The following is a 22496-nucleotide window of genomic DNA, read 5'->3' as shown; positions in this document are numbered from 1 at the left end:
CCTTTTAGAGATACATTGTCAGGGTATTATGTCTCTAGCACCTCAGGGAAAGTGTTGCCTTATTATAACAAACTACCCTATGTATAAATACATAAAACATTTACTTTTTTTCTATATATCATTCTAGCATCTGTGTAGTTTTCTCATTTAGTATTTCTATGAGTTGCTTACTGTTCATTTGGTCAAAGAGTAATATATTACCATAATGAGTCAGAACAGCATATTCGCATATTCCTTTGTTACCAGTAAAGAATTCTCTCAAGATTTGGTTTCTTAGCATCAGTTTTTGCCTGGTTTTTAGTGTTAACAAGAATGCTTCAGATGCTTTGAGTTTGACTGATGTTAGAAATATTCCAAAAAAGGTTTTAACTGATGATTTGGATATGAATATCTACCCCCTATATTTCTCAACCAATAACATGTGGAACACAGCCACTTTATCAATTAGCATTGAATTGCAGGGTTTTTCTTTTCTTCAGAAAAAGTAAACTTACAATAATTATTCCTGGAAAATATTGGCATTTAATATGTACCTGGAACTATGCTAAAAATCGAATAGCAGAGAATATGTAGCTGCCTCTGAACAGATTCTTTAAAAGATAGATCTTTTTAACAAGAAAAATAGAATGTTATGTTGATGTGATGCTTGTTACGACTATGATAGTGGCAGCAGTGTGAAAATAATAATGTTAAAACCTGGTATCAACCTTGGCTTTAATCACTATAATATAGTGTTTCACAGGACATTGAGTACTTACTTCTTCATCATGAGGATTTTTTTTTTCTGTTTTATCTGTCCACCCATTACCTGGTTATTTGCTTATTACCTGGTTGTTATTTATTATCTGGTACCTGTATTCTAGTTTTAGAAATATCTCAGAAGTCAGACATTGGGGGGGTGTTATTGTTTTTGTTTTTTAATTCTCACATTTGGAGAGGAAATATGTGGCCTCCTTCAAATGCTAGAATCGAGGGACTGTATCTTTCTTTTGCTATAATAATAAGCCTATTTTTTATATGAAGCTTATGTCAGTAGATCATGAAATGAAGCTACTTTCCCTGCTAGTGATAGTTGCTGCACATAGACGTAGTCCTATTCTTTCATTTATTCTAGTGGCGTGTTTTTAGGACATCTGGTAAGATCCAGAAAGTTAGAGAAGCTTGGAATAATCTTGGAGTATTGAGGTAAAGTTTTAATGGAGTGGGTATGGATGTATCCACTTAATCATCATTCCTGGAAAAATAATTCAGAGTGTCCCTTGTAGTTAGAATCTCATTCCTAAGCTGTCAGTGACAAAGACTTTCTACATACACATAGGTAGGAATTAACCATGACCTAGGACTTGTCCAAAGTTTGCTTAAGACATTGTGCAGTGCTGTAGTCTGTTTAAGTGCTGCAGGTCTGTGTCTGTGTTGGGACAGCTCATTTGCAACTAAAATATTTATCGTACCTCATCTGAATCTGTTAGGGGTTGAACTGTGCCCCACCCCTGCCTCGCCCAAATTCATATGTTGGAGTCCTAACTCCCAGTACCTCAGAATGTGATCTTATTTGGAAATAGGGTCATCACAGATGTAATTAGTTAAGTAAACATGATGTTACACTGGAGTAAGGTGGGCTCCTAAACGAATATGACTAGTGTCATTAAAAGAGGACATTTGGACACAGGGACATACATACAGGGAGAATGCCATGTGAGCGTGAAGGCAGAGTTCAGAGTGACACATCTACAAGCCAGGAACCCCAGATTGCCAGCAAAACACCAGAAGCTCAGAGGGTGACATGGAGCAGATTCTCTCTTACAACCTTCAGAAAAAAATAGTCCGGCTGACACCTTGATCTTGGATTTCTAACAATAAATTTCTATTGTTTAAGCAATCTAGTTTGTTATGGCTGTTTTGGCAGACTGATTATATGGTCCTTCAAAAAAAGACTTTCATTGATTTAGAATTAAATATATTTCTATATGCCTTCAGAATGTTGATATGAAAATGTTATTTTTAAATAAGACTTTGTTTTGCAAAGCTATTAATATACTGACATGCTATAAGACCATTATAATAAATTTCTACTTGAGTTTAGTTGCGAGAATAGTTTCGTATGCTAATATGTATGCTTTCCTTTTTAAAATCTCAATGTGTTTCCCTTTTTACTCTAGGCATCCAGAATGCTTAGAGCCAAGTGTATTGCTCCAAAGCTGTAATCCATCAAACTCGTGCCTGAACACCTACTCTTGTTTCTTCCTTTAAATGTTCTCTCATATTCTTGTCTCATTTTGACTTAATTCATAAGCAGTTTTAAAACCTTTCGGAAATGAAAGAAAAAGTAATTGCAATGTTTACACAAATAAATGATAGTACATCTTCCCTAGAAGTTAGTCATTATCTGCCATTTTCCCAGAGAAATTAGAATTAATAGCTAGAGAACAGTGTTTGGACCTTGAGTCCTGAACAGCTGTTGATTAGGGAAAAAGGGAGTGGGGGAGGGAATCATGCCTTTTGGATCCAGGAAAACTCTTGTGCACCCATCAGTAAAAAGCAGCAAAGACCCAAAGATGTTCCCCATATGGTGTTTGGTCAGTTTACCAATGGTATTACTTTATGTGATTAGTTCATAATGTCTATAAAAGGCCCACCTTTTTGTGTGATCTTGAAATGAGTAGGGCTGATGCATGACCAAGGCCTCTAGGAAGTACAAACAACAAGCAGTCAGAAGAAGAGGGCTAATGGTGGCAAACGCCTTGACAGGAAATCTCAATGATGATTGTGGCAGCAGACTGCAAAACAGGCGTCTTGATGTCAATATGAAGCAAGTCAGTGAGTCAATATTGAGTATTAATGAAGTCTTTAATCTGTTGCTACAAACTGCAGCTTGCACCCCTACACGAAAGCTCATTAAACCAGAGACCCAAGAAGTCCAGAAATATAGAGCATTGGCAGTGATGCCACAGACTCACGTGTGCAGGGAAGATAGCATGGAACCTTGCTACACTTGAACCTTAGTAACTCTTTAGGTGACCATTGTGCCATACACAGCAGTAAACCAGGACATGACAACCAATACGCCTGGCAGTGTGGCAATGGAGGCAGAGGTTTATAATCACTGCCTATAGCTGGATGCCCTTAAGCTGTTTCATTAGTTCCACATCATACTCCTCCCTCAGCTACCACTGCTCTTGTACTTACAGCTACATGAACAACCGTGTGTTCCAGGCACTCAGATAATATATGATCTCCTGTTACCTTACCATAATCCTAAGAAATAATTTTATTTTGTCTTGCTATAAGGTAAGAAATCTAAGGCTCAGAAAATAACTTGCCTGAGGTAACCCAGCTGGTGAGTGGCAGAGCTGGAATTCAGGCTTAGGTGTGTTAGTATTTAAAATGTTCCTATTCAACCTGTTCAGGGAATAATCATTGTCATTTATAATACCAACTTAATCACTGTCACTGCCCAGTTCAGACATCTCAAGATTCAATACCATCTGACCTACTTCTTTTAGGAGAGTATTTACAGGTTTTCTGCAAAATGTTCTCCCACCCCTTCCAGCTATCCTTACCATTTCATTAATATTATTTTTTCCTGCCATAGTGCTGTTGACTGCAGCTTAGCTCTGGGTTCAAGGGCTTTCATGAGAGGGCAGATAATTATGTCCACTTGGAATGTGCTGCAAATATGCCTCCTGATTTCTAATCACCAGCCCAGGATGATTGTCTTTGTTTTTGTCAGCGTGACCTAGCTGGCTTGCCCCTTTAAAAGCTGCAGATCTGGAGTCACAGAGATTTGGGTCTGAACTTGTTTTGTGTAGGAACTTCAGTAGTTCCAGGCTTGCACAATGGACAATGACAAGATGGGTCTTAGCATCACTGGGGATAAGGATCTAACCACCACACTGCGCCTTCTTTCTTTTGGCTCACATTATAGGATTTAAATCAAACAACCATATGGACACTCATTGTGGTAGCCTGAATAATGGCCATTTATGTTCATGTTCTCATTCTGAAAACCTGTGAATGTTACCTTATATGGCAAAAGGGACTTTGCAGATGTGATTAAGGATTCGAGGATGAGAAAGATTATCCTGAAATATCTGAGTGGATACTAAATGTAATTCCAAATGTCCTTACAAGAGAAGGCAGAGGGAGCTCTGACTGCAGAGAAGGCAATGTGTTGGAAGCAGAGAGTCATTTCAAGAGGCTATGCTACTGTATCTGAAGATGAAAGAACAGGCCATGAGCCGAGAAATGTAAGGAATGCAGCTTTGAAAACTGGAAAAGGCAAGGAAAGGGATTCTCCCAAGAGCCTCCAGAGGGAGGGTAGCCTGTTAACACTTTGACTTTAACCCAGTGAAACTAATTTCAGACTTCTAACATTCAGAATTGTAAGAGCATAAATGCGTATTGTTTTAAGCACCACATTTGTGTTAATTTGTAGTGGTGCCGGTGGGCTGCGGGAGGCCCCCAAAACACCAGTGGGACCTTGACCCCGGCTGGTGTCCAGGCTTTTGACATCATTACAAGAAGGAATTCAAGGATAAGTCAGAAAATAGTGAAAGTATAGAGATCTATTGCAAAGCAAAGAGTACACACTCAAGAAAGGGGAGTGCTGGTGTACTCATGAGAGTTGAGTTGTGCCAGAGGGTTTGGGGTTTCTGCTTTTATGGGTTTCTTTAACCAATGGGTAGAATATTCATGAAGATTCCTGGAAAAACTTTAAGATTTCTCGGAACTGTAGTACCACCCATTTTTTACACCAAATATGGGTGTTTCCAGAACTGTCATGGCCCTGGAAAGGTGTGTGATTTAGCATGGTAATGAGCATGTAATGAAGTTCCAGGTGAAACCTAGGTCAAATCCAGCACCATGTTGGGTCCAGTCGGTCTAGCCAGCTTGGCCCACACCCTTGTTCTTCAGGGTCTTATCAGCCCCTCGCTTATGCAGCTATTTCAGCAGTTTCCTTTTGCTTAGTCATGTGAAACTGCTGCCTGGAATTTTCTTTTCTCCTGTGACCACCCTGTATTATTCCTGCCTCAGTCAGAACAGCCATAGGAAACCAATGCACTCAAATTTTGAACTTTAAATAGAATGAGGCTAAGATATCTGAAATGTTACAATTTTTTTCTTTTTCATCAAGACAATTTCAGAAAATAATAACTCCTTCACAGCATTTCACTCAGTTTTACTAATACGGGGCTGAGTAATTGTCACTGGCAGCCCAGTAATGGATCTTAAAATAATACACAACTCTTCTTTTGAGGAAATGTGTGAGTTAACATGGGTCACAAACTTTGTCTTTTAATATTCTTTCCTCAGTTGACATAATATAGTGGGTGTCCTACGTTTGCAAGAAACGGCAGGGGGAGTTCTTGAGTGTCCTTGAGAATAACCCACTGATCTCTTAGTGCTGAGGCTCAGGCTTTAGACCACAAATTTATCTACTTGTGTGCATTTCCTATTACTCTCTTCTGTACACCAGGTCTCTATTAGCTGCTTATTTCTACAATCTGGGCCAAATTGTAAGTCTGGGAAAATGCTGAAAAGCCGTTCGCAAAAGTGAAGCAGAGGAAAGGTTATCAAAGAATGTCAAATAAATGTGCATATTAATTACCAGTCTCTTTGGTTTTTATTATGTAAACCAGTTGGAATATTGCCCCTGCTCCCCCACTATCCCCCATCATACCTTCCTGTGTCTTTTAGGAATTTATATTCAAAACCTCTATTCCAATTAGACTTCACAAAAGACCTTTGGATTCAGCTACTTTCCTTTTCAGATTTCATTCTCAGGAGAGTGTAGTTAATGATAGCAGATCAGCAAGTGGATATTTTAGAGAGGTTCTTAGGCTTTGACCCAGTTCTGCTGCTGCTCAGATTTCTGAGTCCTACCTGGTACTTAACCAAAAGTACCTCAAAACCACCTTCCTCTTAGCCATGGTGATCTCAGGGCTCCATGGTGCTGGTTTATCTTAGGCTAGTACCTTACTGATGAATACACTCTGAAAAAGGAAACACAAAGATGTCTTCCAGCCTTATTTAAAATGACTTGTTGCAAGATGCCACTTTGTTCTTTGTGGCAAGTGATCCTGGTTTAAGAACATCAGTTTTCCAATTTGACTAGGAGTTATTTGTTGGAATGCAGAAATTAATGATTGAAAATTTTTTCTTCAATAATGTTTATGTGAAGATTTGCTGTTGCGTCAAACTTCCTAATGAAGACATTTGAGACAAATGGAATTTTGTCCATATTTGAACCTGCTATCAGTTAAAGCTTTACAGTTCGTATACATTTGGGTGTTGTTTTTATGGTGCAAATTGAAAAGCAGTTACTGACTTTAGAGCTCAACTTGAAGTTGCCTGCCCTCCGTGGGTGGTGAGTCCTTTTCATAATTCATTGTGTACACACTTCAAGTCTCAGTGGAAATCTAGGAATACTAAGAAGTAAAAGACAAGATGCTTGGCTAGCAGGCCGAGTATTTGGGTAAGCTTAGCTAGGTTACAGGGAGCACTGGCTAGAAAGAAGGGTTCAATTCTGAGAAGAAACTAAAAATACAAAGAAAAGAGGGGGACAGAGACACAAGTTCAGATGAGGCAGGAGAGGGCTCAAGGAAGGTTAAATTTGTGACAGAGGAGGGGTACAGTCATGGAATTAGAAGAGAAAGGGAAAAGGTGGGATTAAGTGTTGATTTGCTAGCTTTTGAAATGAGAGTTGAGGGATTTCAGAGGGTATCTATTTCAGTGAGGAAAATACAAATGAGGTTAGAATTTGAAGAGGGGAAATGTTCAATACAGTGTTTGTGAATAATATGGCAGAAAGTCAATATTTAATGAATGAAAATGTTGTGGATCAGAATGAGAGCCAGGGTGAGACTGCATATCACAAGTCTGTAATAAAACAATCCGTTAGGCCATAGTGTCCAAATCCAGGTTTCCACACCCTTGGGTCTGTGGACCTTGTGCCTAGGATACATGTGACCATGGAACATAACACATCTTCTTCTAGTGTCAATTTTACTTGGAACATTTGCAGTGAAATTGCAATTGCTTAGATCAATATTTTAAAAATCATTTTAATATAGAAGGATAGGATGAAAATCAGGTTTGTTAAATTTTTAAGGTAAATGAGAAACTTCAAATACTGTGGTAAGCCTTTTTTTTTGTTCTTTTCTGTTTTTCTTTGCTTTTTTAGAGATGGGGACAGGGAATCACTCTGTCACACAGGCTGGAGTGCAACGGCACAATCATAGCTCACTGTGACCTTTAACTCCTGGGCTCTAGCAATCTTTCCACTTCAGATTAATCAGTAGCTGGGCCTACAGGCACACATCACTACACCCAGCTAGGTTTTTTTGCTTTATTTTTAGTAGCGACAAGGTCTTACTATGTTGCTGATATGATTGGACTGTGCCCCTATCCAAATCTCACCTTGAATTATAATGATCCCCACGTGTCAAGGGCAGGGCCAGGTAGGAGATAATTGAATCATGGGAGTGGTTTCCCCCATTCTGTTCTCATGGTAGTGAATAAGTCTTATGAGATCTAATGGGTTTATAAATGAGAATTCCCTGCACAAGCTCTCTTGCCTCCTGCCATGTAAGATGTGACTTTGCTCCTCATTTGCCTTCCACCATGATTGTGAGGGCCTCCCCAGCCATGTGGAACTGTGAGTCTATTAAACCTCTTTCCTTTATAAATTACCCAGTCTCAGGTATGTCTTTATTAGCAGTGTGAGAACAGACTAATATGGTTGCCCAGGCTGGTCTTGGACTCCCAGACTCAAGTGATCCTCCCACCTCAACCTCTCAAATTGTTGGGCTTGCAGGCATAAACCACTGAGCATTACCCAGTAAACTGTTCTGAATGATAACCACAACCATCTCTGGGAGGTTAAGGGCATCTGTTCAAATCTCTTTTGCTATTACAGGAAGGCCTGTGGAAAAGTTTGAGAAGCTGGGGTGTTGATCTTCCTAAGTGTAGACAATGTGAGCAGGAGCAGAGAAAACAGAGGGTGGGTTTTTCCCTATGATTGGCAGCAACCATAGACCAAAGAGATTTAGGATTCAGAGGTGCTTGTGTAAGGCACTACAGGGGTTCTTTACTCCATGGGATAAAGTGATTCTCATAATCCCTCTGATGTAGATGTTATATTATCCCCGTTTTAGAGATACGGAAGCTGAACTTCAGAGTGGTGAGCAATTTCCCTAAGTTACACAGTTGATCATCAGCAAAGAAAACTGAGTATAGTTGGAAAGACTAAAGGCTCACAAGACTAGGAGGCAACGGAGGAACTGCAGGGCTGGATGAGGCAAAAGCTAGGGTCAGCAGGAGGCAGAGGCTGGGCCATGCAGAAAGGTGGCAAAGGGAGGCACTGTTATTTATTGGTTGGTTGATGCCAAAATCATAGCTTAGATTTAACAAAATTCTATAAGCCACATTCAAAAATTTCAAAATGGCTCTAAACCTGCATTCAGCTCTTCAGAGTGGCTGCTCCTCTGTCTCCCATTTCTCTTTCCCAACCAACAGAAATTCTGCAATGATGCTGAGGTTTCCTCCTTCTGTTGCATGTGGATCACGCATTATACAGACTTCAAGAAACCAGAGTAAATGACACTGGATTAGTTCTAAGTAGCTCTGTTACTTCTCTACACATCCATTTTGGAGAAAGAATAAACTCTGGCAAATTGTATCTTCCTGCTTCTCCCTAATAACATAAATATATACACATACACTATATATACACATATATATACCCACTATATATGTGTATATATACATATAGTGTATATATGTAGTGTGTATGTATGTCTATATACACTATATATAGTATGCATATATGCATATATATACACTGTGTATATATATGTGTGTGTATATATATATACACATAGCACCAAAGATTTGGAGGCCTATGAGAATTTCTGTTACCCCAGCTACACAGCACTGAGTTTTTTGCGGTGTGTGCCCAGGCTCTTATATTACTTTAAAAGACTTTTCCAGGTGAACATTAAAAGAGTCCTTTTTATTCTGTTGGGGATTTAAAATCATTATTGTTGTTGTGCGTTTAATATGTATTTCTTGAGCACAAGCTACATTTTCAACATTCTGCTACATTTTTATTTTTGGAAAGGCCTCAAGAGACTTATCTACAACTCAGGATCAACTTTAACTGCTACCTAGTTTACTTGGTGAGTCAGCCTTGAAACCATTTGCTTTCTGATAGATGGAAATTCTAAATTAGTAGGGTCAAATATACAGGGAGTTTTTAGTAGCCCTGTTTGGTCCAGTTTGGAACCTGGTGTTTCCAGAGAAGCAGGATCCAGTGTAGGAGTTAGAGGACTCAGGATACTATATGTGAGCTAAAATAATGTGTGCAGTAGAGCTGGAAGATCACAATGAAATTCTCACATATTAGGGAGCTCAGAGATGCAGATGGTGTGCTGTAAAATGCATTCACGAGCTGTGTGCCAGGCAGATGGGAGTCAGTCAGGGCAGCTCCACCCTTAGGCAGGATTCCCTTCCTCAGTTCAACTCATCAGCAGTAGCAGCTGCAGATTAAAAACAGACATGGCAGCTCTGTGTCTGCTAGCCCCACCCTTCTTCCCTACCCCAGAGAGGCCCTTGGGTCTATATATTGAATGATCCTTTCAAAATATCTCCTTTTGACATGAGATAAGCCTGGCAGAAAGAAGAGGGAATACTGATTAGAAGACCTTGTCTCTCGTGAGCTCAGAAGATTTCTTTATTAAGAACAAGGAGCAATCTTGGTGCATTGTCTTGGAACCAATATTTCTAGATTTTTTTTGATATATTTTATCCAAACAGTGGAGGCTGATCAGAGGAATGTGACTGATTTTCAGAGTAGGCAAGTTAATTGTTAACCTAATACAGAATTGGCTAACCTAACCAGTGTGAGTCTGGATGGACCAGGAGGCCCTTATCCCATGGGAATCAGTTTTCTGATCAAAATAATTTTTGTGATCATTATCATTTAGCTAAAGGCAACATGAGCTAGCTTTTCATGGAAAATACTAAAAACGTAAGTAAGGCTAAGACGTGAATGATTCGTGATGGTATTTTGAAGCCAAGTTGGTAAAAACTCAAAAATTATTGCTATTCAAAAATAGTATTGCAGAAATGTCCTGGGGAACATAAACACCGAATTCATAACGTACCGTCATACAGACATTTCAGGGGAATGGTAGCAGTATGATTTAAGCAACAATGGCAATAAAGCGTCCAGGGTTCTCTTGTCCTTCCCATCAGAGATTTACACAGCAAGTCTGAGGATGTTTTTACAGGCAGTTTGGATATTTTACCAGAATGACTTTCCCTTTCATAGATTCGAAGGAAGGGACAGACACACGTGCATGCCATTTGTGTAGTTATTGAAGTTAAATATTCTCTTTAGGAGGATGCAGCATTCATTAAATATCACGATATGTGAACTATGTTCCAAGCAGTGGACTAACTGAACATCTGCTTATTCTGTTTTTCAATCATTAAATGGAAAGAGGGGGTGTAGGGAATAGGGCAGTGTGAAGATGGCACTAAGAGGAAGATACTCGGAACACAGGGGAAAATGGAAACAGTTTCCTCATGTTTGGGCAAATTCCAGTATGCTTAGGATAGGAAATTTAGAAGCCAGAAGTATAGCATGGCTGGGAAATTAGATATCAGAGTTTGTTTTAAGTCTGTTAACACAGATATAAGTGGAATTTAATATTTAAACTTGTGCTTATATTTACTAAACCAAGTTAAGAACATAATGTGTTTATTTTTTTGAAAATGAGAATTACCTTTATTGATTAAGACAGTTTTATTGTGAGCAACTACTGTTATCTCCCCAAACTCTGTTCACTCGCTCCTTGGCTGAGTGGAAATGCTTTCTCAGAAGTTAAATTCATGCAGCCTTCAATTTTCTCAATTCTTTGGAGAGGTCCAAGTGGCAGATTGTTTTAGGGAAGGCAACAGTTGGTTGAGAGGCAGTGGGTCACTGAAAGTCAGCCGTAAGGGACATATCACTCAGCCTCTTGAGGTCCACCCTCGCTGGGTCCTGCAGCCCTGGTGTCCTTAAAGCACCAAGCACTGTGGCAGCAGGATGCCTCTTAAATCCATCCCTCTTCAGCTCATGCCCCACTTTAAAGCAAAAAGCAATATATCCCTTGTCCTCACTGTGGAATTGACCTTTAATGTAACAATTTGTTCTAAATTTAGACTTCACCAACTTTACACTGGAGACAGAGATTGGATTATAATAGCAACTATTTAACTTTTGTTAATCTGTGGCATTCAAAAAGAGAGGTTGCCTCCCTTGAGCAATTTGCCATCTAAAAGGAAGAAGGAAAATTTTAATGGGAAAGGCATTTTGACTTTTATACTCAAAAATAATTTTTAAGTGAATAACATTTAGTAATGATGACAATGACAGAGGAGGAGGAGAAGGAGGTGGTGGAGGAGGAGGAGGCGGAGGAGGTGGTGGCACTGATAGGCATTCCTGCTATGAGCCAGATACTATAAAAGGCTATTTACAGGGGCTATGTCTTTTAACCTTCAGATTAACCTCGTGAAGTCTCTCCTAGTGTTTTAGTTTGCAAATGAGGAAACTGAGATTTAAGATTATCTTGCTGAAAGTCCCACAGCTGAAGAACAGTGGAGCAGGAGTCAAACTCAGGCCCATGTACACTTAACCACTGCATTTCGCTGTTCCTGCTTGTCATGGTTTTCAGGTTGAAGGAAAAGGGAAGAAAGGATACTACCTTAATAAATATAGAAAAGCATCTAGAAACAGAATGAGAAAGAATAGAAGTCAAAGAGGAGTAAGAGTAGGGATGTAAGGCAGAAAGGGTCACCAAATCCATAGCATTTGGGCAGTGTGCGTATAGCACAGGGTGCTGCTGGAACAATAGGGAGGTCTGGATTCAAATCCTGGCCCCTCTTCTTATGGGTGTCTTCCTGTGGCGTGCTATTTAATCTCTGGGGCTTGTTTCCTCAGGGGCAGCTGTCAGTCAAGTTTAAAACCCCAGCTTTGTAGCAAGTTCTTTCACCTATCTTGTAACTCAGGTTTCTCATTTGTGAAATGGAGATCAAATTAGTACTTATCTCACAGGGTGATTGTCAGGATTAAAAGGTTATATGTAAAATGCCCAGAACACACATGGTGTGTGCTCAATAAAGATTCACATTGTTGTGTGAAAAATGGGAGTCTCAGTGTTAGGCATCATTAGAGGATTAGATACTAAATTCAGAGCATAACCTAAAGACTCAGTGAGCTATTAGCATTTCTATACTGAGGCTTAGATCTTCCTTTCTTCCTTCCTTCCATCCTTCATCCTTACCTCTCTCTCTCCCTCTCTCTTTCTCTGCTTCCTTCCTTCCCTCTCTCCCTCCCCCCTCCTCCCTCCCTCCCTTCCTTCTCTTTCTACCTTCCTCTCTCTTGTCTCTATCATTCTATTTCCAGCCCTTAAATCAATGTTTGCAGTCATTTTGAGTTGAACCTTTAAAAAGCTGGCTTTACCAAGGTTACTTCTAATCTCTGCATGTAAATCTTCTGAAGACCCTTGCCCTCAGTAAACCAGTTTGACAATTTAGCTTTAAAGGTCCAGATTAAGGGATACAACTTGCCTGTTCCCACCACAAAGCAAATACAGAGGGAAAGCAGGCTAAAGATCTGAGCTGACCTCTGCCAACCTGTGGCAAACTTACCTAAGCCTCACATTGGAATCTTTTATTTTTATTCGGTGTGTTATGGATGACATATAAGTCAGATTGTGATGGAGAGTTGAAGCAAAAGACGCCCAGAGAGGGGGAAGTGGGAATAAGAGCTACAGATAAAAGCAGAAAGCAAAGCTAGAGAAAAGGGAAGGAAGAAGCCTGGAAGAGTTGTAAAGGGACCATAAAAGTGGGATAAGTAAATGTGTGCACAATGAAATCACAGCCTGATCTTTATTCCAATTTGACCTGAACAATAGTTTGATATAAATTTTAAATAACCTTTTATTTGTCCATTAAGTTCACCAGCTAGATTTATAAATGTACATATTGGCAAGCTGTGGCCCACTTAAAAGCTGAGTGAAAACAAACTGCAGATACTTCCACGTATCCAACATTTGATGGTTCTTAGAACAAGATATCAGCAAGTTTTACTAAGTTGTTACTTAATGTTGTTACTCTAATGGTGCAGGTGGGAATATGAAGATTGTTGTAGATGGTTGCTCATAATTTTTTTGCAGTGTTTACTGATGGTGGCTGCTGGGGGCCTTTGTAATTGCTTGGCACTGAAGACGGCTTCTTAACTAGATTTGGGAAAGGTATTGTGTCTGGAATTGGTGGGTTCAACAGTATTCAACTAAATTTAGAATGACAATTCTGGTCCTTCACTCTTTGATAGATGTTTTATTTTATGGGCTTAGTGAAATGTGGGACCCTAGCACAAAATCTGCATTATAAAAATAAAAACCTATTACCTGCCTCTAGACTAAGTTAGGCTGAGGCAGAGGGTGGAAGACTGGGGTAATAAGAGGCTTTACTCCCCTTCAAGCCCAAGAGCTATTCCTAGTGTCCTCCAGATACTTGCTAATCTTTTCAAAGTATCAAACTCACCTGTTTAGTTAAAGATCAGTGCTATGCTTAGAATATTAAAATCATACTTTCTCTGCTTGGTCTGACAAGATTTTCTGTTTATTAAAATGTAAGAGCTTTAGCTTATTGAGATGTTAACTTGTCATTCATGATATCTATTAATTGCTTAAGTATCTGTCAAAAACAACATTTAAAACACTGTACATATAATGACAACATTTTCTTTCAGGGACCCAAATCAACCAGGAAGTTTTTATATTTTAGGATGAAATAACTTTGTAGATCCTTTAGAATGCTTCCTTATGTTCTGAGTTCTTTTTAAAGTTAATTTATTGGTGAAGCTAACTGCATTTCTGATTCTTAGGGATACTCAGATGGAAATTGCCAAGACAATGCTGTAGTACTGTTCCTAACCACAGGATGGCAGGACACTAACACTTTTTCACTTAGTGCTTCACTAAACCTGCCTTTATCTTTTTAGGAAAGTCTCCTTTTCTTTTTTTTTTTTTTCTTTTCTTTTTGAGGGAGGGAGTGTTTAAAAGAAAAAAAATGTGAGTGTATATATTTGTTTATTTATTTAGAGTGATAAGTGGATAAATGTAATGCCAATCAAATATTCAGCTGGTAGAAATACATTTTTAATCCTAACACAAATAATAATTTTCGTAACTTTTATAAACTTCTGGACTAAATGGACTCTCATTCTAAAACCCCAAAGAAAGGCCTGGTGTGAACCATATATGTGTCAGTTAGTATATAGCTCCATATGGTAGAAGAAATGATAAACCTTTCTTTTTATTTAATTATTTTATTTTTTCTTTTAATTTGGATTTGTCATAAGATCTTAAACAAAAGTACGGTCATATGCTGCCTAATAATATTTTAGTCAACGATAGACTACGTATACAATAGTCCCATAAGATTATAACGGGCTGAAAAATTCCTATCTCTTAATGACCTCATAGCCATTATAACACTACAGCACACTTATAGTGAGTGCCTTTTGTTTTTAAAGTTTGGTGCTTACCTAAGGAAGAGAGTGAGAATTTGCCATACTTTTATTTCCAAAAGTTGTATTGAAACAATACAACTGATTCCACGTGTGTGGTGGCGCATGCCTGTAATTCTAGCTACTTGGGGTGGCTGAGGCAGGAGAATTGTTTGAACCTCATGAGGCGGAGGTTGCGGTGAGCTGAGATCGCGCCATTGCGCTCCAGCCTGAGCAACAAGAGTGTAACTCCGTCTCAAAAAAAAAAAAAAAAAAAAAAGCTTAAATACCCTTAAATTTACATGGGAATTAAGAAATTGTTTTAATACTTAGCACTAATATATTATGATTACATGTTTGAAAAAATAAAAGTTTAGAAAAAAATTGAATGAAATTGAAATAGTAATGTGTAAATACTTACATTATCAGGACATGGTAACATTATAAGACTTTCTTTTTGTCATTGAATTTTCCTAAAACTTAATAATTTGATATTTCAAATTATTTATTGTGATATCCTCAACATATATTAGAATGCCTGCCCAGTAAAAATTGTTGAACAAGTGAATTACGCACTGGAGGACATACTGAAATCTTCTGGTAAAGCTTCATGTGTTTTTTTGTTTTGTTTTGTTTTGTTTTGTTTTTTGAGACGGAGTCTCACTCTGTTACCCAGGCTGGAGTGCAGTGGCATGATCTCGGCTCACTGCAACCTCCACCTTCTGGGCTCAGGCAATTCTCCTGTCGCTGCCTCCTGAGTAGCTGGGATTACAGGCATGTGCCACCACACCCAGCTAATTTTTTGTATTTTTAGTAGAGATGGAGTTTCACCATGTTAGCCTGGCTGGTCTTGAACTCCTGGCTTCAGGGGAGTTCAAGGAAGGTGGGTACCTTGGCCTCCCAAAGTGCTGGGATTACAGTCGTGAGCCACCGTGCCTGGCCACCTCATGTGTCATTGATTCTGCAGCAGCCTTGGTAGGATTTTAATCTCCACTGTCATCAATATTTTCAAAGTCAGAAAAGATATATTTGCTGAATGAACTTTATCCTTCCCTTTGGACCAGGTGGGCACGGAGTCTGTTGGCAGATTTTAACTGAATACCTACATGGGGCAAGGTGCTGGGCTGAGAAAGAAGCCATGGATTTTACAGTCCTATGCTCCCATAGCTCTGTGGGATGGGGCGCCTGTAGGTCACAGGGGTGGGGGCATTATTAGCAGGAGGCTGGAAATTTATACCAGGATTCAAGAAGGGAAGTTGGGAGTCACATGCTTTCCACCAAACAGTAATTAACAATATAAGGCAGAATGCATGTAAACCCGGATTCAAGACAGAGGGTGCATTTCTGGCTCGTGTGGGAACTTTGAGTCTGAGGGGATGGCAGAATTTCACTGGCACAGAATAGGAAGAGAGTTTCTCTCTCTCTGTCTCTGTGTGTGTGTGTGTGTGTGTGTGTGTGTGTGTGTGTGTGTGTGTGTGTGTGTGTGTGTTTTGGGATCAATAGTGTAGTGCAGGCAAAAATTTACCTCTGCCCTTCTAGGGTCTCGGCTGGGCTTGCGAATTAAATTGACGTAAGATAAATTAACAAGAGAAAAGCATATAAATTTAACATATTTTACATGACACAGGAGCCCTCATGAGAAAATGAAGATAAAAAAAAAAGCAAGGCTTACATGATTTTGTAAAGAGGCAATTGTGGAAAAGTATCTAAATTTTGTGGGGAGGCCAAAGGGAGATAATTCTTTTAACAAGGTCTGTTTATACGGAATTATCTCGGCAATGAGTCTTCATGGAAGAACGTTTCTTTTCTCTTGGCACAGGGAGGGCATCTTCCACACGATAGTTTTTATCTCCTACCTTTAGGGAAAAGAAAGGGAAGATTAGAATACATCTAATCTTCTTGAATCTGCTCTTTTTCAAGTGCCTTTGGCTTGAAGTGATCCTTATGTCAAAGTGGCATATTTGGGGGTGGCATAGCCTGCCACCCTTCAGTAGTGTGACTCAAAGCTGAGTCAGAAAAGTGCATGGTATTTTGAGGGGTAGGAAGCAAACCTTTGTTGTCAGGTAACCCTATAAGGACAGCATGGAGAAAGGGTCTGTCTCCTAGTCTTGCTAGTTCTCCCAAGAGGCATCTTAAGTTGTGCAGAACTCTCAGAATTCTCATATGACCCTTTTGAAAATCAGCAGAGGCCTCTATCAGAATCAGTGAAAGCAGGTGTGCTTTCTAGACCCTAGAGAGACATGGAAGATGCCAGGATCAGGTCCTGGAGAATTTCTGTTTCAAAATGTGCAGCCTCTAGTTTTTTTTCCAAATGAGCTTGAGTTGGAATCTCAATAAGTGGATCCACCTGCCAGTCAAACAAACCAGGTAAAAGTGATTCAGATGGGAAATCTTCTGGGTAAGAAAACCGAATAAGGAATAAAAGAATTTACCCCAGGCAAAACTGACATTATGTTCATTCTTTAAAGGCTCACATATAAACAGCGATTAACAGAGATCCCACAATGCTGGACACTGTGAGAGAAAGATTTACTTTTAGTAGAAATGCACTTACATTTCTTGTTATGCTTGGAAGCAGGGCAGCTAATTCATCCTTAGGAAAATCAAAGAAACATTTGGGAGGAAGGAAACATTGACGATACCACCAACTGACCACTTCAAGAACTATCTATAGTTATCTATAATTAGTCAATAAATGATCAGAAACATGTGAGTTCTTTCTTATTTGGTTGAGGAGTGTGGCCTTGAGAGCACAGAAAAGCCCTGAACATTTAAGTGTGTGAGCAACATGGGAAGAAGCCAAAATGGCCTTCTTCCATTGGTCATGCCCTAGCCAATGTCATCCCATCAAGTGTTGGGAAGAGGGCTATTTGGGCAGAGGGCACACTGATGTGGCCTCTGTTAAGGCATAAAACCTACCGTCCCACAGGATATATTGACAATTAGGGGTCACAAGTTCTTACTGCAAAACAATGATGAGCAGAAATGTTCTGTTTTCTTCCTAGAACGATGTGTCAACATAAGCTGAAATCAGAAAATCAGAAACAAAATATCTTTAATTTTTTTTAATTTTATTTTTTTACTTTTCAGTACAGCAGGAAGCTTTTGTAAATGACTGAAACATAAGTTTTTCAAGGTTTCCCTTATGTCTTGGTTCCCATAACACAAGAAAATCTTGAAAACATTTTAGAAAGAAGGCAAGTTGTCTGTGAAGAAAGAGTTTTAAAAACTAAAGAACTTTATACAGAAACCATTTGAAGGATGGGAAGAGGCTAACAGCGAAAAAAAAAGTGAAGATTTAACTTGGAAAGCAAAGCAAAAAATAGATGCGAACAACTAGAAAAGAAAAGAACAAGCAGTTGAACATTAAGCCACTTCCTTTTTAGAGATTAAATACAAACCTGAACACTGAGAAAAAAAAAGCAAAAAGAAGAAAAGAAAGAAGAATTTAGAAGTCTTTAGAAAAAGGGCATTAGATAATATTATGCTATAAATCTTTTGAATTTTTATTTTGTCTGAAATTTTTTTAAATACATGGCATCATACTTAGGGTTCCACTGAATTGCTTTTATTGCAACATTTTAAATTTCTGTTGAAAATTTAATCCAGTACCTGACTTAGTCCCTTTATGAAGAGAAGCAGCCCTAGGACAGGACATGACTAGGAGGAAGGAAAATGGAAAACAGAGGAAATTTAAAAAAAAAATCACAATACTGGCTAGGCAGGTTGGCTCATGCCTGTAATCTTGGCACTTTGGGAGCTGGAGGCAGGAGGATCACTTGAGCCCAAGAGTTCTAAACCAGCCTGGACAACATAAGACTCCGTCTCTACAAAAAAAAAAAAAAAAAAAAAAAAAATAGCTAGTCATGGTGGCATGCACCTCTAGTCCCAGCTACTTGGGAGGCTGAGGTGGGAGGATTACTTAAGCCAGGGAGGTCAAAGCTGCAGTGAGCCGTGATTGCACCACTACACTCCAGCCTGGGCAACAGAGTGAGACCATGTTAAAAAAAAAAAGAGAGAGAAAGAGAAAGAAAGAAAGAAAAGAAAGGAAAGAAAGAAAGATAACAGTACCACAATTATAAAAGTTTACTTGCAACATGTGGAAGGAAGTACTGGGTAGTGGTTAGCATTTTTGTAGTTAGAGATCTTGATTGAAATTCAGACTGGCGCCTGATGGTAGTGTGGCCTGTGGACAACTTAGTTACTAACTTTTCTGTCTGCTCAGCTGTAAACTCTCTGCCTGGAATGGTGTCTGTCACACAGAGGGAATGGAATTAATGTTTGTTGAATGAATGAATAAAAGACTCATACAACATGCATAATTCTTTCCTAATGGGATTGTGGTAAGGATCAAATTAGACAATATCTAGTAGCTTATGACTATTAGAATATATCAAATATATCTGGAATTGAAACTGGCCTATATGTTGGGTAATGTAGAGTTACACATGCAAAGGGCAGCTTTTCCTAGGCCCTTGACACGTGTTCTAAGATCCAAAGTTATACCTGGGCATGTATGGCCTCAGAGCTTCTGCTGTGTTGTCACCTCATGGATGGGTCATCTGTACCTCACAACCTTTAACACCCCTGCCCTGTGGATTATTATATACCTCATCCCATAACAGAGTGTATAGATGAACGATGTATAATCCCATATACAGTGATTAGGGAATTATTACTAAATGAAAATGAGAGAAAGCTAACAGAGGGTGAGAGGGATGTTAGGGTATCATTGCCTGGAATCCCTTTGCAACTCATGCACCTCTTGACCCTCACTACAACATCCTGCTCTTGCCAGTCCAGCACAGTGGAGGTGTTGCAGGTTGCCAGCCCTAGGTATGCCCCTCCACGTTCAGATCACACATTTTGTTAAGGTACAAAATCCTTGTTTTCTTTCTTTCTGTCTCCTTAAACTTAGGTGTAAATCTTTCTTTTTTCTTCAACTTTAATTTTAAGGTCATGGTTACACGTGTAGGTTTGTTACATGGGTAAATATGTGCCATGGTAGATTGCAGCACAGATCATCCCATGACCTGGGAATTAGACCCAGCATCCATTCAAAATCCTAGTTCTCTTATAAATCTAGTCATCATTTCCTGAGGTAAAACCAACGTGGGTGAATGTGGAGTATGGATAAGTAAAATTACATGAATTCAAGGAAGTTTGTCATTAAGTGAAAAAAAAAATGACACAGTACGCAGGAATTCCGATAAGGGATAAAATCCTTAGAGTGAACGTGGAGTTAGCACAGTATCTACACATCCTTCTTAACCTTTAAGACTCTGCTTCATAATTATAGAGGCAACAAGGTGGGCTGAGCAGATATGGAAACTGCCACTCCATTCCTCTGCCCTGCCTAGGTCTATACGCAGAGAAACACTGGATAAAGTAGATATTAAAATATTACATCTTAGATAAGTTCAACTGAAAGAACAGGAACAAATTAGGAGTCTGATGCAAAGAGAAAACTCAAAGCCATTTTGATGAATGAAAGTGGATGCCAAGTAGTCCTTTGTGGTATGTGTTATGGGCTGGTCTCCCAACACCTACAAGGTGTTAGGAAGTTGGCATTGGACTCCCTAAATAGTGGAGCTTTCAAGGAATCGTGCAGTTCATGAATTATGAGTAAATTAATTGTATTCTTTAGTAGCAATTCTTGGGCACAGTTGGATGCCAGATGACTGTACTAGACTGTGATAAACAGGCATCCACAAGAAATATGAGCACCTAAGACTGTGGGTGGGGCATGGATACACACTACTTGCCAGGGCAGGGACTTGGCTGAGAAGCCAATGTTGAAACTAGCATGGAACCAATGAAACTCACCAAACTTTGCTAGAGGCACATACCAAACTGCCCTAGGCAGGAGGCTACCTGCCCCCCTCATTTCAAAGCAGAGGAAGCATTTCCACAACTTCTGCCAGAAATGAGCTCAGTCAAGTAATATAAAAAAACTCACCACCAATAGAGGTTCAAAACACAGAACATCTGTGACCATTCACGTGCAGAATCTACAGACTGTTGAATTATATGAAAGGAATTTTTCAAATTAATATTTTAAATAATCAGAGAAATAAATGGGACCTATGAAATAAATTCAGGATATTGGGGAAAAGCACAATTGGATTTATTAAGAACATAATAGTTCTAAAAATGGAAATATGATAGTTGAAGTATGATGATTGAAACTTAAACTAATTAATACATAAATGGTAGGCTAGACCCACCTAAAGAAAGCATTTGTGAATTAGAAACTAGATTGGAGGAACTCACTCAGAACGCAAAATAGTGGAAAAAAGAAATGGAAAATATGAAAAAAATTATAAGATGAATAAATTAAGTTAAAAAGTTAAACATAAGCATCAGTAGAAGTTCCAAAGGTGAATGGTAGGAGAACAGGGTACAGGCAGTGTTCAAAGTGATAATGGCTAGGAGTTTCCAGAACTGAAGAAAAGTAGATGGGGCAGAGGAAGGATTTACATCAGAGCTTACATTTTTCGAAGACCCTCACCTGATCCCACGAATTGGGTTGGCTGCCCTTGATCTGTCCTCCAATTTTATGTATTTTGTCATTATCCCTGACACGCTAGGCTCAGGAGTGGTTTCTTATTTATCATGTACATCAAGTCCCTAATATCCTTGGCACATAAAAGGAGCTTAATGAATATATGTGGAGGAAGCAAAGAAGAAAGAAAGGAGAGAAGGAAAGAGGGAAGGCAATGGAAGGAGGGAGAAAAGGAGGGAAGAATAAAGGCCTGGGTGAAGGAGGAGGAAGAGAAGGAGGAGGAGGAGCCTTAAAAACTAAAACAACTCCTGGAAACAGTTACACATATATGTGTGTATGCATATACTGAACATATATATTATATATATATATATATATATATACCCATACATATCCACACATACACTGGGTATTGCATAACAAAACTTACAGTTTCACATACAAGCCTATTAAAATTCTTACATAAAGGACTTTATTTCCAGAGAGGTGGGAAAACAATTTCCAAAGTTGGAAATGTTATATACTCAACATCTTTTCAAAGTTCAGCCATGAATAATAGTAACAAGTAACCAGTTGTATCAAACACAAGTACAAAAGTTAACAAGTTCCGTGAACGCTTAGTACTAATTTGGTAAATGACATCCTGCCTGACTTTTTTTTTTTTTTTTTTTTTTTTTTTTTTGAGATGGAGTCACCCAGGCTGGAGTGTAGTGGTGCCATCTCAGCTCACTGCAACATCTACTTCCCAGGTTCAAGCAATTCTCCTGCCTCAGCCTCCCAAGTAGCTGGAATTACAGGTGGGCACCACCACGCCTGGCTAACTTTTGTATTTTTAGTAGAGACAGGGTTTCATCATGTTGGCCAGGCTGGTCTCAAACTCCTGACCTCAAGCCATCTACCTGCCTCGGCCTCCCAAAGTGCTGGGATTACAGGCGTGAGCTACCGCACCTGGCTGGTGCCTGACTTTTGAATGTATCTTGCAGATTTGGGTGATTGAAGTATTTTAACTTTCTATTCAAAGTTGAACCAAGCTGTATCTGCACACCATTTAAAAGCTAACATATTCTACCCCCAGATACTGTGACTTCTCAGCAGTGGTTGACAAGATAAATGCTAATGTTCAATTTATAAAATAATTTTCTTTTTTAAAAGAGTGAAAATTTGAAGTTATAAAAGTCATGAGAAAAATGTTTGTGGAGGAATTTCAGTATATTTTATTGAATAAACTTTATTCTTTCAAAATAAATTTTAATAAATGTCATAGAAGTATTTGAGGAATAAACTTCCACATATTGAAGACCTCTGTGTAATGTTCTCCAGTGGTGATTCAAGTACATTATATCCTTTAGTCTTCTCCCAAACCCCCCACTTTAGAGATGAAGAAATTGAGACCAAATGTGCTGTGTATATTGCCTAAGGTTACACAGTAGA

At 39.0% G+C, this 22496-nt stretch overlaps 1 long non-coding RNA gene across 2 annotated transcripts in view; it reads left to right on the top strand.

The window, feature by feature from the left end:
• Positions 1-22496, top strand: part of LOC129524144 (uncharacterized) — a 285903-nt gene that overhangs the window by 20838 nt on the left and 242569 nt on the right. The window contains exon 2 of one of the 2 annotated variants that reach the window (XR_008667836.2): positions 21751-21862. The exons of the other annotated variant lie outside the window; for it this stretch is intronic. This is a non-coding gene — a long non-coding RNA (uncharacterized lncRNA). The remainder of the gene's footprint in view (positions 1-21750; positions 21863-22496) is intronic. 2 annotated transcript variants of the gene reach the window in all.

The sequence above is a fragment of the Gorilla gorilla genome, chromosome 7, assembly GCF_029281585.2.
Source record: "Gorilla gorilla gorilla isolate KB3781 chromosome 7, NHGRI_mGorGor1-v2.1_pri, whole genome shotgun sequence".
Taxonomy (NCBI): domain Eukaryota; kingdom Metazoa; phylum Chordata; class Mammalia; order Primates; family Hominidae; genus Gorilla; species Gorilla gorilla.
This window is presented reverse-complemented; position numbering and strand designations above follow the sequence as displayed.